We start from the raw sequence: 14516 nt of genomic DNA, 5'->3' as shown, positions 1-14516 counted from the left end.
CTTGGATTCTGGAGGCAAAGACAGCAAGTTTGAATCCCAGTGATTCTACTTTCTACTGAGGTTTCGGGCAAGGCCATTAACTGCTCTGAGCCGCACTTTCCTCATCTGCAGAATGGGGTTATATTCCCCCTCAACTTAAACGAGGTCAGGCATCAATACAGAGCCGTCAGCAGTGGGCATGCCCCTACTCTGTACTCTGGAGATTGTAAAGTCATGGTTCGCTGACTCACATGATGGCTCAAAGATGAAACTTCCTTTCCTGGACTTTCTTTTTACTTGATCACTGAAAAATGAGTGTGCAGGGCAGGTAAAGAGGGTTCTAGCCATCCAGAGGAGAAACTGAGGTTCAGAAAGGTCAAACTTGCCCCCAGCCACAGGGGAGCAATCGCCAAGTGACTCCTGACCAAGCTTGTCTGACTCAAGCTGGGCCCCTGTTCATCTCCAGCCTCAGTTGGCCTTCTTGACCCAGCCACCTCCCTCCTGGTGTCTTTGTGCTGGTTCTGGGCCTGAGGCAATCGTTGGGACCCTTTGGTGTCCAGTGGCTGGCCGGAGCCCTCTGTCCTCTCCCCTGCCCCCCATCACTGGCTACCCCAAGTCCAGTCCTCAGCCGAGAGGCCCACTGCAGTGAATCAGCCTCCTTTGTGGCGTTGATTAGAGGCCTCCTCCTACAAACATCAAAGCTTCAATTAACATGGGCCGCTTGCAACCCTCTTGCAAAACTCTGATAAGAATAGAATTTTCTCTTGGAAAATGGATTTTTATTTAGTTGTGTGTACTGTTGGTTAAATGACCTACTCTATACACTGGCGCTGAGATTCTGGGGACAATTAGGGGGCTCGTCAGGAACTGGTTATCTGAAGGAAACAGGCGCCAGGCTGTTTAGCTGTCTAATATCCTGACAGGGGGTGGGGGGCAGAGGTAAATTAAAAAAGGGCTTCTCTCTTTCTCCAGACCTGGGGTGCTGAGGGCGGTGTGCTGAGATGGGGCTTGGTGGAGGGGGCTGGGGTAGCCCCCAGCTCATGCTCTCCTGGGAGTGTGGCTGAACTGGGGGGCCCTAGCCTTGCATCCGGACGGCTGTGTATGTGTTTGTGTGGGTGTGCGCGTGCTCACAAGCATGTTTGTGCCAGTTTCTTGGTGCCTCTGAGAGCACAGCCTGGCCTCTTCCAGGGAGGCCCAGGGGAGGCTGGTCACTGGGCAGGGAGGGGCAGGGCCTTAGGAACACAGCAGGGCTGGGGGTGCCTGAGCTGGGGAGAACGGGAGGCTAAGGTGGGTGGGCCCCTTGCTTTTTTGATGACCACTCCTCCTATTAAACTCAGTCTCTTCCTTCAGAAGGGGGTGGGATAACTTGGAAAATGCCGTCTCTTGATCCTCATTGCCTCTGGGGAATCCTCATTGCCTCTGGGGAAGGAGAAGAAATATGCTACCCCCAGCCCAGGGTGTGAATGCCTTTCCTCTGAGTGGCAGAGACAAGGGCCACTGAGGGCGTATTGAGTCCATGCCCCTGACTTAGGTCACCATTGTGCCTGAATGTTTTTGGTCCTCTAATTCCTGCCAGCCCTTCTTGGGCTTGAAAAAGTTCTGCCTGTTGTCTAACCACATGCTTCCAGCTACCCTCTAAGTCTGTCTTGAATCAAGCAGGTAAGTCTGATGGAGTAGGGGACTTAGGGTTCAGGAGTGGCCTGGTTGGGAGAGGGAGTTTTTGGCAGGGGGTGAGGGGACGGATGGCTGGGACAGCAGAGGGCGGGACTGTGAGGAGGAGCAGCTCACCCACCAGCATCTCTTCCTCAAGTCTGGGAAGCCTGGCGTAGCCTGACTGTATTGATTTAATTATTCCCTACAATGTAATACTCTGCATTTGTGTGATAGCAACAAACAGAGTTGAAAGACATACAAAAATAAATGATCTGAAAGTTAATATGGATGAATGGGCATCTATGAATTCAAGGAGAGAGGTTTTGTTTTACATTGTAAAATCAATAGCGTGCAGAACAATGTCCTAACTTCCCCTGGGGACCCCAGCGAACCCTCCCGTATCGATCGCCATGCAAATTAATTGAATTCATGAAATCCACATTGCTGGGTAATTGATGCTTCTTATAATTACCTCCGAGTTATGAGCTTTTAGGGGATTGCATTGATTCCCGGGCAGTGGGGAGGGCAGGGCAGAGGAAGGAAAAGGCTGGGTTCCTGGAACTGCTGGCAGCAGCTACCCAGGTGGGCTCTGGGCAAGTGGGGGATGGTCAAGGTTGGGGGGGTGTTTGCCTGGTGGTAGAGGAATCCTTGTCCCACAGAGGTTAGTGACCCAGTCCAGGTGAGGCTGGGAGCTGGGGCAGACCTGGGCAGTGGCACCTGGACATTTGAAGAAACCACCCTTCCACTGCCACCAAGGAGGATGGCTGCCTCTGGGAAGCTGAGACTATCTTCAGGGAGTAGAAATAGCAAACATTCATTTAACATTTATTATGTGCCAGGCATTGTTCCAAGTACTTTACAGGTATAGGACTCATCAAATCCTCCAAACAACCTATGGGGCATGTACTATTACTGTTCCCTTGGATTATTGAAAAGATGAAGCACGGAGGCGCTCCCACTGTGGTACAGTGGGTTAAGGATTTAGCATTGTCCCTGGTTTCTGCTTAAGTACGGGTTTGATCCCCAGCCTGGTTCAGTGGGTTAAGGAACTCGTGTTTCTGTAGCTGTGGTGTAGGTTGCAGCTTCAGCTTGGATTTAATCCCTGGCCCAGGAATTTCCATATGCCACAGGTACAGCCAAAAAAGAAAAAAAAAAAAAAAAAAGCACAGAGAGGTTAAGTAAGTTGCCCAAGGTCACACAGTGGCAGAGCTGGAATCCTCAACCACCAGCTAATCCATGAATGGATTTCAGGAGCAAACCTTCATAGGTCATGTGTGCAGCCTGCACGTCAGTGCATATGAGCATTTTTCAGAGAAGGGGTCTGTAACTTGCATCAGATGACCACTAAGGCAAACATCTGTTCTAGAAACGCCGTCTCTGTTATTTGTACAGTGGCAAGTGTCTGGATCCACATTCTAGCACATAAACTGTGACTTTGGAGAAGTCACCTAACTTACCTGAGCCTCTTCTACCACTGCAAACCTGGAGGGGTGGGTGTCCCTAGCTTGTTTGCAGCTCTGGCAGTCTCTGATAGACACAGAGCGTTCACTCAGGCGGACCTCCCAGGATGCCTCGAGCTGACGGGGATTTGAGGTAGAAATTATGCCCATTTTACAGACAAGGAGACTTAGACACAGAGGGACTAGTTCCCCTGTGGAAGATCATGTGGCAGGTTCATGGCAGGGATATGACGAGGACAGATAGAGCCAGGCTCCGAGCCACATGCAGTTCAAGCCACTGTCTCTTGTCTACCTAGAAACCCTCCCATGCGGATCAACAAAACGCAAGGCGAGTCTGGTCCTGGGTCCTGTGGCCTGCATCTCGGCCCCTCTACCTTAGAGCCACACCCTGGGTTGGCCCTGAAGAGCTCCCTGCTCTGCATTGCTGCTGCTTGGGAAAGCCACTGCTCCCCCCTGGGCTCAGCCCTTTCTCTGTTCAGTGACCAGGCTTTGGGAGCTATGATGGGCCAGCAAGGAGTGCTCACAGCCACAGGGTAGGAAGGCTGGGTTGGAATCCAGAGGGAAGCAAAGTACCATAATAGATACTGTCTCCACACTTCCCAGAAAGTACCTGGGTGATGCTGGCCTCCTCTTGTCCTTCCCTGGGCTCAGCGGAAAGTGGGGGCTGGTCATTTGCGTTCCCCCTCCTGCCTTCCTGGATTTGTTTTGGAGCTGTTGAGGCCAGGGTTCAGAGAGACTCATCCTCTGATTGGTGGAGGTGGCCTGGTGGAGCTGAAGCACCATGAGTCACTCTCCATGCAGGGGACCTGGCCTGGCTCCATATCCTTGCTGAGGCTGTCGGGGCTGGCCAGGTGGCACTCACAGCAGGGAGAATGGGGCTCAGAGTTCAAGGTGATGACTGGGGTAGATTGGCAGCTCGGCCCTCCCTCCCTGTGGCTGGAGCTTCTGCCTGGCCCTTGAGGACTTGATGGAGGAGGATGTGACCAGGAGCTCTTCATTGGCACTAGGCAGTGGCCTGGCTCTCCACTTCCCAGAAGGAGGCTCCCAGCTTCTTGCAGGGAAGCCATGTCTGCAAGAGAAGACAGGGTGTGTGGCATATTCAGAGGCTCACATCACTGTCAGCTTCCTTGCCAACCCCCACCCCATCCCCTTCCCTGCTGGTCTGAGGCTCAGGCTCTGCTAGGGTGTCTTTCTCAATACCAGTCACAGATTTGGAGAAGAGACTCAGAAGGCTGAGTCATCCAGGCCCCCAGGTGGCTAGCCAGAGGGTGGAATTCTCCTGACTCCATCCTGGTGTCCAAATCGTGAGCTCCTGAGCAACCTTGAAGCTTATCTTCTGGACTCATGAGTCTTAGGAGATGGGAGAGATCTTACAAGATCATCCAATCCAACTTCGTTACCAAAATGAGGCTCCAAGAGGTCAATGACTTGCCCTCAGTACATGTACCATTGAGTCTTCAGTCCAAGGCCTCTGACTCTCAAGATCAGGTTCTTTCCATGACATGGAAAGAATCTCCCAGTTACTAGCCAGCCTCATTTCCTCTCTGGATGACTTCTGGTCATCTCTGGGTGGGGGGCGGTGAGGGGTCTCTGCTCATTTTCCTCTCTCGCTGCCCTCACCCTAGAGGATCCTGAGACTTCATGGAGACTGAGGACAAGGAAGAAGTCTCCTGCCTTCTTGCCTGCGCCTTCCCCTCAGGCTGCTGGGCTCCCTGAACTGTGAAGAGCACAGGCTTCTAGATCTAACTAGACTCCTTCCTCCCTCCGTTCTGAGGGAGAACAGCCCCGCCTCCCTCAGCATCCCCTAAGGCAGAGATGGTTCTAGGACAGCCTAATTAGGTGAAGTTGATGAACTCATCAGAAATGTGTTTAATTAAGATTGAGAACAGATTGTGGGGTGGTTGATGTTCCTCTGTCTCTCCTCTTTCCCTGCGAGAGAGGGATTCTCTCTGATCACACTGAGCCCCAAGAAAGGATTAGGGTGAAGTGTGGCATGAGGCCTAGAGTGAAGGACACCCTCAAATCATCTTACATTTGTCTGTTTGTCCATCCATCCATCCATTTTTTGATCCATCTGACAAGTCCTACCCTGTGCAGGCACTGTGGTGGGAGATACACTGATGGATCTGGAGATGGATGAATGCTGGATGGAGGGTGGCTGTAGGTGTGCAGGGAGGAAGATGGGTTCTCACCTCATGTTAACACTTTTGGGGGTTCTCAACAATTATTCTTGAGGAGAAGGCCTCAGAAGAATAGACCTGTCTCGATAAATGAAATCAGGCTCCCTGAGCTGTTTAAATTCTGGGCTACAATAACATAGCCTTATTTGGTATCTCCAGCCGTGGTCAACATTGTCTCAATCACGATGCCCATTTGAGAAGAGCCCGCCAGGCCTATTCCCCTGTGATCTCATTTAATTCTTGCAGCAACACTATGGATCCGATGCTGTTTATACCGCTGTTTCACGGCGGAGGAGGCTGAGGCTTAGAGAGTTAGCAGAGCAAAGGTGGCTGGTGAGTAACCCAGAGTTGTGATGAGAATGAATAAGGTCAAGGCCAAGATGCGCTGTGTAAACAGGCCCTTAACTAATTAGAATTGTTATGGGACAGGAATGACTAGTGTTCTCTCTCTTTAAAAACAAACAAACACACACCAAACTTTCCTTTTAAGCTCCTCCTACAAATTATTTCAGGAAATAAGCAACTTGAGAGTCAGAAGGTAAATAAAAAATGGGAAGTCCCAGCCAGATCTGCTCTCCTGGCTTCAAGGGGCGGGTGTTCCAACCTTTAGGGAACTTCAGCTTTGTACTTGATGCTGTATGTTTATTTCTCATTTGATTCTCATGTAATGAGGCTCTTTGCTGTACCATGAGAATAACAACCCAGGAGGCAGGACTTATCATTGGTTTACAGATGAGAAATGAGGCAAAGGGAGGCAGGGTCACTAGTGCAAAATAACCCAGGTAGTATGTGGTGGACTGAGGTTTGAGGCCAGGTGAGGTAAGTACTCTTTGTTCTCACTCCTGCTGGCCTGCACAAGCCACACAGATGTGTGAATGTGGGAAGGTTTGGGGACGATGGGGACCTACTTACTTCTGCTGCCTTTGCTAGGAATGCCGAACAACCCAGACTCTGCCCATGCCTTCCACAGCCAGGCTGGCTCTGGGTGTCATTCAGAGCTCTGACTGGTCCAGGATCTGTTGATGTCCTGCCTCAGTGCCTCTGCATCATCTCCTCCCCCTCCCTGCTGCAGGCCCTGGGTTCAGTTGTATACAGCACAGGTCCCCAGAAGCCACTGTTGGGGGTGTCCTCTAGACCCAACAGCAAGCCCATGTATTAGCTACTCATTGCTGTATTGCACATTAGCATACAATTTAGGAGCTTAAAATAATAATACCACGAGCGGTTTACTATCTCAGACACTTCCCATGGGTCAGGAACTCAGGAGTGGCTTAGCTAGATGGATTAGGTTCCAGGAATCTCACGAGGTTGCAGCCAAAACGTGAGCTGGGGCTGCATCATCTTAAGGACTGACTGTAGCCGAAGGAGCCACTTCCAAGATGGCACACTCACCTGCCTCGGTTCCTTGCCATGTGGACCTCTCCACAGGACCACCTGTGTGTCTTCAAGTGTGGCTGCTGACACAGTGAGTGATCCAAGAGAAGAACAAGGAGGTTCTTCATGGCCTAGTATCAGAAGTCACACTGTCACTTCTGCCACATTTTTGTTGTTAGAAGTGAGTCACTAAGGCTGGCCCTGCATGGGTGGAGGGGAGTTAGGCTTCATTTTTAGAAAGGAAGAGTGTCAAAAAAGATCCTGAACATATTGTAAAACTACTATACTGTCAACTGCTCTTTTCTGCTGATAAATAGAAACCATCCAGTTTTTACCAGCCATCAACCAGATCTCCACCAAATTGCTCTTTGGGGAACGCACCCCCCCCCCCATGGTTGCTCACAGCTGCTTCTGAGTGCTGAGTGGGTCTGCAGCTTCATCCTCTCATCAACCCAATCTCCTCATTCTTGGCATTCAAGACCTCCCTGCTGTGGCTTAAACCAACTTTCCAGCTTACCTCTAGCCACTATGAGGCGCTTTTATTCCAGCAGTGTTTTCTATTTATTCTTTATAACAATAATGGCTGCCATTTAGAGTACCTGATGTGTTTTAGGCACTGTACAGATATTATCCATAATCCCTAATTCTGCAAGATGGGGAAAGAGAGGTTCAGAGAAATTAGGTAACTTGCCCAAGAGCTCACAGCTAGTCAGCAGCTGTGGAGTCAGATCAGGCTTTCCTTTCCTGCCTCCTGCTGGGCCCCCTGCCTCTCTTCCACCAGACAATCCCTTCCCCTCCATCCAGGCCCTTCCCAGCCAGCTCAAGCTTCATACTGGGGGAGGTTTTCTCTGCTGTGATCGCGGTTGGCAGTGACTCATCCAAGAGTGCCCACCCTCGCCATGCCTGGTGTCTATTAGCCTATGAGTGGCTTGAGGGCATATGTTTGTCTAAGGGTCCCTGGGTCCCCAGAGTGCCTGGCACACACCTGGTACACAGTGGGAGCTCAGCAAGAGCTCAGGACGCAGGAAATGGTATAGCCCGGAATTCAGAGGCTCTGCATCCCCAGCTGAGGGTGGATGCCCCAGGTCAGAAATCCGAGCCCTTCCTGGCCAGTCGCCCGGCGGCTTCCCCTCTGCCCAGCACCAATGTTCTGGCCCTTCCTTGCTCCGGCGCAGCCATCTAGGCTGACTCCTTCTGGCCTCATCACCGCCGTTTCCACCCCATCCTGTTCTCGAAGCTCCCAAACTCCTTGCTCTTTCTTCCCTAAATTGGTTCTCAGTAAAATCTCTTTATTCAACTTCTCGGGCTTCTTTAGGTTTGTATCCGAATCTTTTGTTTCTCCCCTCCCCCAGCTCATCCAAGTCTCATTCCCCGGCCTCTGTGCCCCGCCTCCACCCCCTCCCCGGCGGCAGGACCTGTTGCGGCTCTTCCGCCGGAGCCCGACCTCCTTCCCGCTCGCCGCACCACTCCCAGCGCCCAGCTCCCTGGCTCTCGTCTCCAAGGTTACCCAGCGACTTTGCCCGACTCTGCTACCTCCTCCCGTTTCTTAGCTGTGCCTGCGGGGAGGTGGAAGAGGGGTTGGGGCTGCCTGGAGAGAAGGTGCCATCTCCCTCCCTGATCCTTTCACGATTGGTTCGTTCCTTTGTCTCTTCCTTTCCTTTCCTTCCCCTGCCTGGTAAGCTTTTCTTTGCCCCTGCTTTGTAAGCTTCTCTCCTCGTTTCTCTGTCTCTTTGTCTCTATTTCCTCTACTACTTTGTCTCTCCATCTTTCTTTTTCTGTCTCTCACTTTCTGACTCGGTTTCTCTCTGAGTATCTTTCTTTGAGTCTCTCTCTTTTACTTTTGCGTTCTCCTCTGAGTTCTGGTTTTAAATTCAGAAACAGTAAGAATTATCCCTGGTCCCTTACTAACACCCCGTGTCTTCAGGCTTGGGTGTTAAAGGGCTTTGCTGGAGGAGATGTAAAGTCTGGAGCCCGGAGCAGGCTCAGGTGCTTAGGGAGGGGAGTGGGCAGGAGCCACAGTAGCACTAACACTAGGCCTAAGGACGACCAGCGCCCCTACGGCCCTCTGTGTGCCTGGGACACGCCCTGCCTAAGCAGAGGCTGAGGCTGACAGGCCCCGCCTCCCCTGTGTTCAGGCTGCAATGCTGTCCCTTGACTGATGCTCTCCCCTGATGGAGGTTTGCTGCATGAGCTTGTGATCTACAGGTGTCCCCTTTCCATCACCCCAGGCAGAGCACATGACAGGCCAGGCACAGAGCCGGGCACTCAGCAGGTGCTCAGCCTGTGTGTCTCCTGTCAAGGAGGGACTTGCACAGAGCCTCTGGCCTCCATGTCACCTGGGTGTTATATAATGTTCTAGGGGAAATAAAGCTTTTCCCAAGAACCTTTTGGGGAACTTTTCCAGAAAAATTGAGATTTTTTTTTTCTGTAGGAAATGTCCATTTCCTTCTGCTGAAAAATTTTCCATTTTTCTCTCAGACTTTGATATCTGTACTAAAATGCAGTAAATGGCTTCTATATTTCAACATGATCATTACATCTTAATGCATCTCTGTTCCTAAACTAATAGTGACATTATAAAGGGCCCTAAAAACAAGACCTTGCATACATTTTGACCCTGTCACGTTTCTCCCTTGGCCTAAGCATTTCTGGACTTTCTCCCCCTACGTGTCTAAACTAGAGCCCTGGGAGATCAGACCGAGGTGACTGTTCTAGATGCTCCTAAACATGGGATTAAGGGGGACACTGCCAGCTCAAGCAGGATCAGCAAGGCCTACCCACCTAGAACTGGTCAGACCCCAGCCAGAAGAGTCAGTGAGGTCCAGCCTAACCCTATGAGACCCAGCTAGGCTGTCCTGAGGCTTCAGTTCTTAGTGAGTCCTTCCTGGTCCCAGAGAGGAGCTCTTTCTAGCTTCTGCCCCAGATTCCCAGGATGAGCAAAAGAATCCTAGGTCTCCCTATACGTATGGGAGGACAATACATGCCATTCTGCCATTTCCCCCTCCCCCACAAGTATTTTGGATGTGCCAGGTCTAGGCCATGCTCCACCTCCTGGGATGCCTCCTGTTTTCTCTGTTGATCTACTACCATTATCTTTTCAAAAACGGATGTAGAACTCACCTCCTCCTGGAAGCCTTCCCTGATTATCTCCATTCCCCACTCAACATGTATTTCTGGAGTGTCTGTCACATGCCAGACACTATCTTGGACACTGGGAGTACCTTAGTGAACAACCCAGGTGGGGTTCCTGCCCACCCCCTGCCCCGCCAAGCTTACATGAGAAGAACAGACAGTAAATAGGAAAATGAATGCTGTGATGACTAACCTGGGATTCCCTAGCTGGAGGGTCCAGGGAGACCAGGCCCATTCTCAAAGAGGAAAAATCCACCTTGGGCAAGTCACCTATCTCTGAGCTCATTTTCCTCATTTGTGAAAGTAAGGGGTTTGTTAACTTTTTGCTCTAGAATTATTGTGTCTTGAAAGCAAATTTACTTTCAAGTGAGTTTATAAAAATATCACATTATTTCTGGAGGCTTACTAGGTCATTATAGAAAAATTTAAAATTCTAATTAAGCATAAAAAAAGGAAAAATAATAAACACAACAAAACTGACAAATAGGCAAACTAACAAAAACATACGTACTAATTACCCACAATCCCTCCTCTAGGGATAATGGTTCCTGGCTCTCTGGGAATCTGGCAAAAGCTGGCAGTGAACCTCTGCCCAGGTCTCCGGAGGGGCTCTGTCTCCCACTCTCCTCCTCCTTTGTCCCTGCTCTGCGGTCCTACCACAAGCCCAGGCATGGGCGGGGCTGGGAGCAACCTCAGGGAGGCCTGGGCCCTTTGGGGCCTGGGCACGCTGCTATCCCTTTCTAAGGGTAGAGGGCTCTGTTGTGGCTGCCCGGGCTGGTTTGAAGTCTTAGGCTGTGGCCAGTGCTGAGAGGTCGCTCTGCCAGGGCTCACAGAGGTGGGCCCCCTGCTGGCGCGGACTGTGCAGGATACGCTGGCTGCCTGCGCCCCTGGGAGCTGCACCTTGGGCTGGGCTCACCCCATAGGGTGGGTGGGGCTGCGGTACATCGTGCAGCCAAAAGATGGCAGCACTGCACTGCCTCACGCCCTGCACTGTGCTGCCTCAGGAGGGACCCATCCATCAGGGTGTGTATGTATGCCAGGGTCTGAGAAGAGGGCTTGTCCTTTGTCCTCCAAGGCTGTGGGTGGGGACCACCAATTTGGCTGGGCCTTCGTGGAAGGTGTGGCTCATGCGGCTTTGACCTAGAGCTGTAGGAAAATCATTGTATTCTGGAGGCCTGTGCCCTGGCCTCCATCCTGGAATTGCTCCCTAAATCTCCAGGGGGGACAGTAAGAATAATGTTAGGTTTTATTATTGCTAGCTATTTTAATTGCACTTCCAAAAGACTTCTCCTCCTCATCATGTTAGGGCAATTCAGAAACATTCTTTAGTGATCTTATTTCCTGAAAATTCTCTCTCTCTTCTTCTTCTTTTTTTTTTTTTTTGGTCTTTTAGGGCCACACCTGCAACATATGGAGGTTCCCAGGCTAGGGGTTGCATCAGAGCTGTAGCCACTGGCCTACACCACAGCAACACCAGATCCAAGCTGCGTCTGCAACCTATACCACAGCTCATGGCTGGATACTTAACCCACTGATCAAGGCCAGGGATCGAATGTGCGTCCCCATCAATGCTAGTCAGATTCATTTCCACTGAGTCACGACAGGAACGCATTATTTCCTAATAATTCTTGTTTCTTCTTGTTCCCAGACTCGGGACCCCCCAACCTCTGCATCTTTGCCCTCAGTAATAGCTCAGCAATACCTGACATTTATTGGGCATAGACACCATGCTGGGCACTATGAATACATTTCAATTAACCTTTATAAGAAAGCTTTGAAGGAGTTCCTTTGTGGTGCAGTAGGTTCAGGATCCACAGTTGTCACTGCAGCGGCTCAGGTCATTTCTGTGGTGCAGGTTCAATCCCTGGTCTGGGAACTTTCGCTTGCCATGGCCAAAACAAACAAATAAATAAAAAGAAAGCTTTGAGGTGCCAACTTATATAGGTGGAGCAATGGGGGTTCAGAAAGAGAAGTAACTTTTTTTTTTTTTTGTCTTTTTAGGGCTGTACCTGTGGCATATGGAGGTTCCCAGGCTAGGGGTCGAATCGGAGCTGTAGCCGCCACCCTACGCCACAGCCACCGCAATGCCAGATCTGAGCCACATCTGCAACCTACACTAGAGCTCACGGCAACGCCGGATCCTTAACCCACTGAGCGAGGCCAGGGATTGAACCCACAACCTCATAGTTCCTAGTTGTATTCGTTTCCACTGCTCCAAGATGAAGTAACTTGAGGTCACACAGCAGAGCCTAGGGTCCTAGTCTTGCACACTCTAACTTCAGACTCCTTGGCTTCAGTCTGACAAGCCGGGCTGCTTTCTCCCGTTCAGATACCAGTCAGGGCCCAGAGCCACCTCCTCTGGGGTTCTGGCGCTGCTCCAAACCCCGCGCTGGTACAGCCACTAAGCTCCAGAGCACTATGGGGTGGGGTGAGAGGCCAGGACTGAGTCTCAGGCTGCCCTTGGATGAGTGTCCTCTGTGTGGGGCAGGGAGGGGACAGAATAATTCCTGGAGGCTGGTGCCTAGCCCCGCCTGTGCTCCCCTTTGGTGCTGACTTGTTAGCTGAGGGAGCTGACACCCTAACAGTGCCTCTCAAACTCCAATGAGTTGATGATGTGGAAACTGGTTATTAAGTGTAATAACAGTGGTTTGGTTTTTCCACGGTTCTGCCTGTAAGTGCCTAAGTGACAGCCGACTTGTGCCACGGTGCTGCATTCTAAGTGGTCTGAGGATGGGGCATTGGGGAGAGAGTGGGGGGCCCTTCCATGGCTTTGGATGGAAGGAAATCAGGAGGCTGCCTGCACCTCTTCTGCGGCCTTCTGGCTCAGGTGGGAGGATGGACCCTGACTTCTGGGCTGGATGGAATGTGTGGATTCAGGACACCAAACCATGTAGTGATGTGTCTCCAAATCTACTGCATTCTCAGATGCCAGATTTCCTCCCCTGTCCTGATCCCCGGGTCAGCAGTTTAACAGTTGGATTGGCGATCTGGAGGCTTGAGGTCTAAGCTTTGCCTCTAATTGTTTGTGATCTCAGGACCATGGCTTAACTCTTGGAGTTGCCCCATCTGCATAATGAAGGGGTTGCACATGGTTTATTGACTTGACTGCAAGGGCCAATGGCTAGAAACCCACTGTTAGACTTATTTTGTTTGGCCTCCATGGCTCTTTGATGGTATACCTGACCGGCATTACTCATCTGCTTTCAGTGCTGGACCTTGCATCAGATATTCTTTGGGCCTACTTTGTGCAAGACATCATGCTTTTCATTTCAGAAATTATAATGATAAGTCCAAGAGCTTAGAACAGGGAACTGAGCCCTACATAATCTTAGTGTAAAGAGATAGGAGACATCACCATCATCCTTTTCAGCTAAAAAATTCTAGGAGTCATAATACCGAGATTCTCTGCTGCTCTCCCTGAACTAGAATAATGAAATATTTCATTTGGGCTAATCTCCATCTCCATGCTTCAGTCTGAAAGGGGGATTATTCCCTTCCCCCATCCTCATCAGGCTTCACCTTGACCCTCCAAATAGCTTAGCCGCTGCCCCCCAGAGTATATGTGTGTGTGGGGGTGCTGTCATAATCTCACCAGGTATTCTCTGCCTCAGTTTCCTCATCTGGAAAATAGGCTGTTGGATTGTAGAAAATTTTTGAGTTTTGAGTATGAGTTTTTCAGGCTACCTATTCCATGAATGACTTTGGACAAATCACTTCATCTGTTTGAGTCTTCTCTTCTGCAAATGGGGAGCATACTAGCACTCTTTCTATAGGAAACTGGAAAGTCATGTACAAATTGATAATTGTCCTTATTAATTTTATGCGTTATAAAGGACAGAAGATATGTCCCCTCCCCTGTACCCAGGGGCCGGCAGGATAACGACATGAAGTGATATGCATGGCAGTGCCTTGGAAGGGAAACTGTCCCAGTCCACAGGGGATTCTTGTATTGTGATTATTAATATAGTTTCACAAATGGTCTTGGCTGGAAGCCCAAAGGGGTCGCAGCTGCTGAAACTCGGAGCTCTCTACCATCCTCGCTCTCATTTGACTTCAGCACAAGGCAACACCCATCTTCCTTGTCCTCCCTTCCAGTCTGACTTTGCTCCTTCCCTTAGGACTGTCCCAGTCATCCTCCCTCCAGTCTTCCTGGCTCACCCAGCTCCATCTGCACCCCATACTGCCCTTGCTTTCTTTTTTCTTTTTTTTTTTTTTTTTTTTGCCGTTTCTTGGGCCATGCCCGTGGCATGTGGAGGTTCCCAGGCTAGGGGTCTAATTGAAGCTGTAGCTGCCAACCTACACCAGAGCCACAGCAACGTGGTATCCGAGCCGCGTCTGTGACCTATACCACAGCTCACGGCAACGCCAGATCCTTAACCCACTGAGCAAGGCCAGAGATCAAACCCGCAACCTCATGGTTCCTAGTCGGATTCGTTAACCACTGCACCACGACGGGAACTCCTGCCCTTGCTTTCTGGGCACAGATGTCAAGGGCCACTGAGTGCCCATCTCAGAGGGGTTTTAGTCATCACCTAATGATTCATTCAATGGACAAATCATTTTTTGAGTCCCTGCCATGTGCCAGTACATGTGCCATGTACAGAAGAGGTCCTGTTCTGGGAATTGGTGTTAAGGTGATTAATAGGACAGATGAAGTCTTTGGTTTGTGGAGCTTATAGTGGGAAGAGACAAGTAATATACAAGCAAACAAAATGAGTATAAATGCATAGATTTAGGT

The 14516-nt window shown here is 50.5% G+C and overlaps 1 protein-coding gene across 13 annotated transcripts in view; it reads left to right on the top strand.

The window, feature by feature from the left end:
* BUD13 (BUD13 homolog) overlaps positions 1-14516 on the top strand; it is a 678491-nt gene that overhangs the window by 107333 nt on the left and 556642 nt on the right. The gene's annotated exons all lie outside the window — the stretch shown is intronic.

The sequence above is a fragment of the Sus scrofa genome, chromosome 9, assembly GCF_054392235.1.
Source record: "Sus scrofa isolate SSC_HxYL_T2T_F1_AM1 chromosome 9, Sscrofa_HxYL_maternal_Yorkshire_Landrace_v2.0, whole genome shotgun sequence".
NCBI classification, from domain to species: Eukaryota; Metazoa; Chordata; class Mammalia; order Artiodactyla; family Suidae; genus Sus; species Sus scrofa.
The sequence above is the reverse complement of the archived record's forward strand: the minus strand, read 5'-3'. Positions and strand labels throughout refer to the sequence as shown.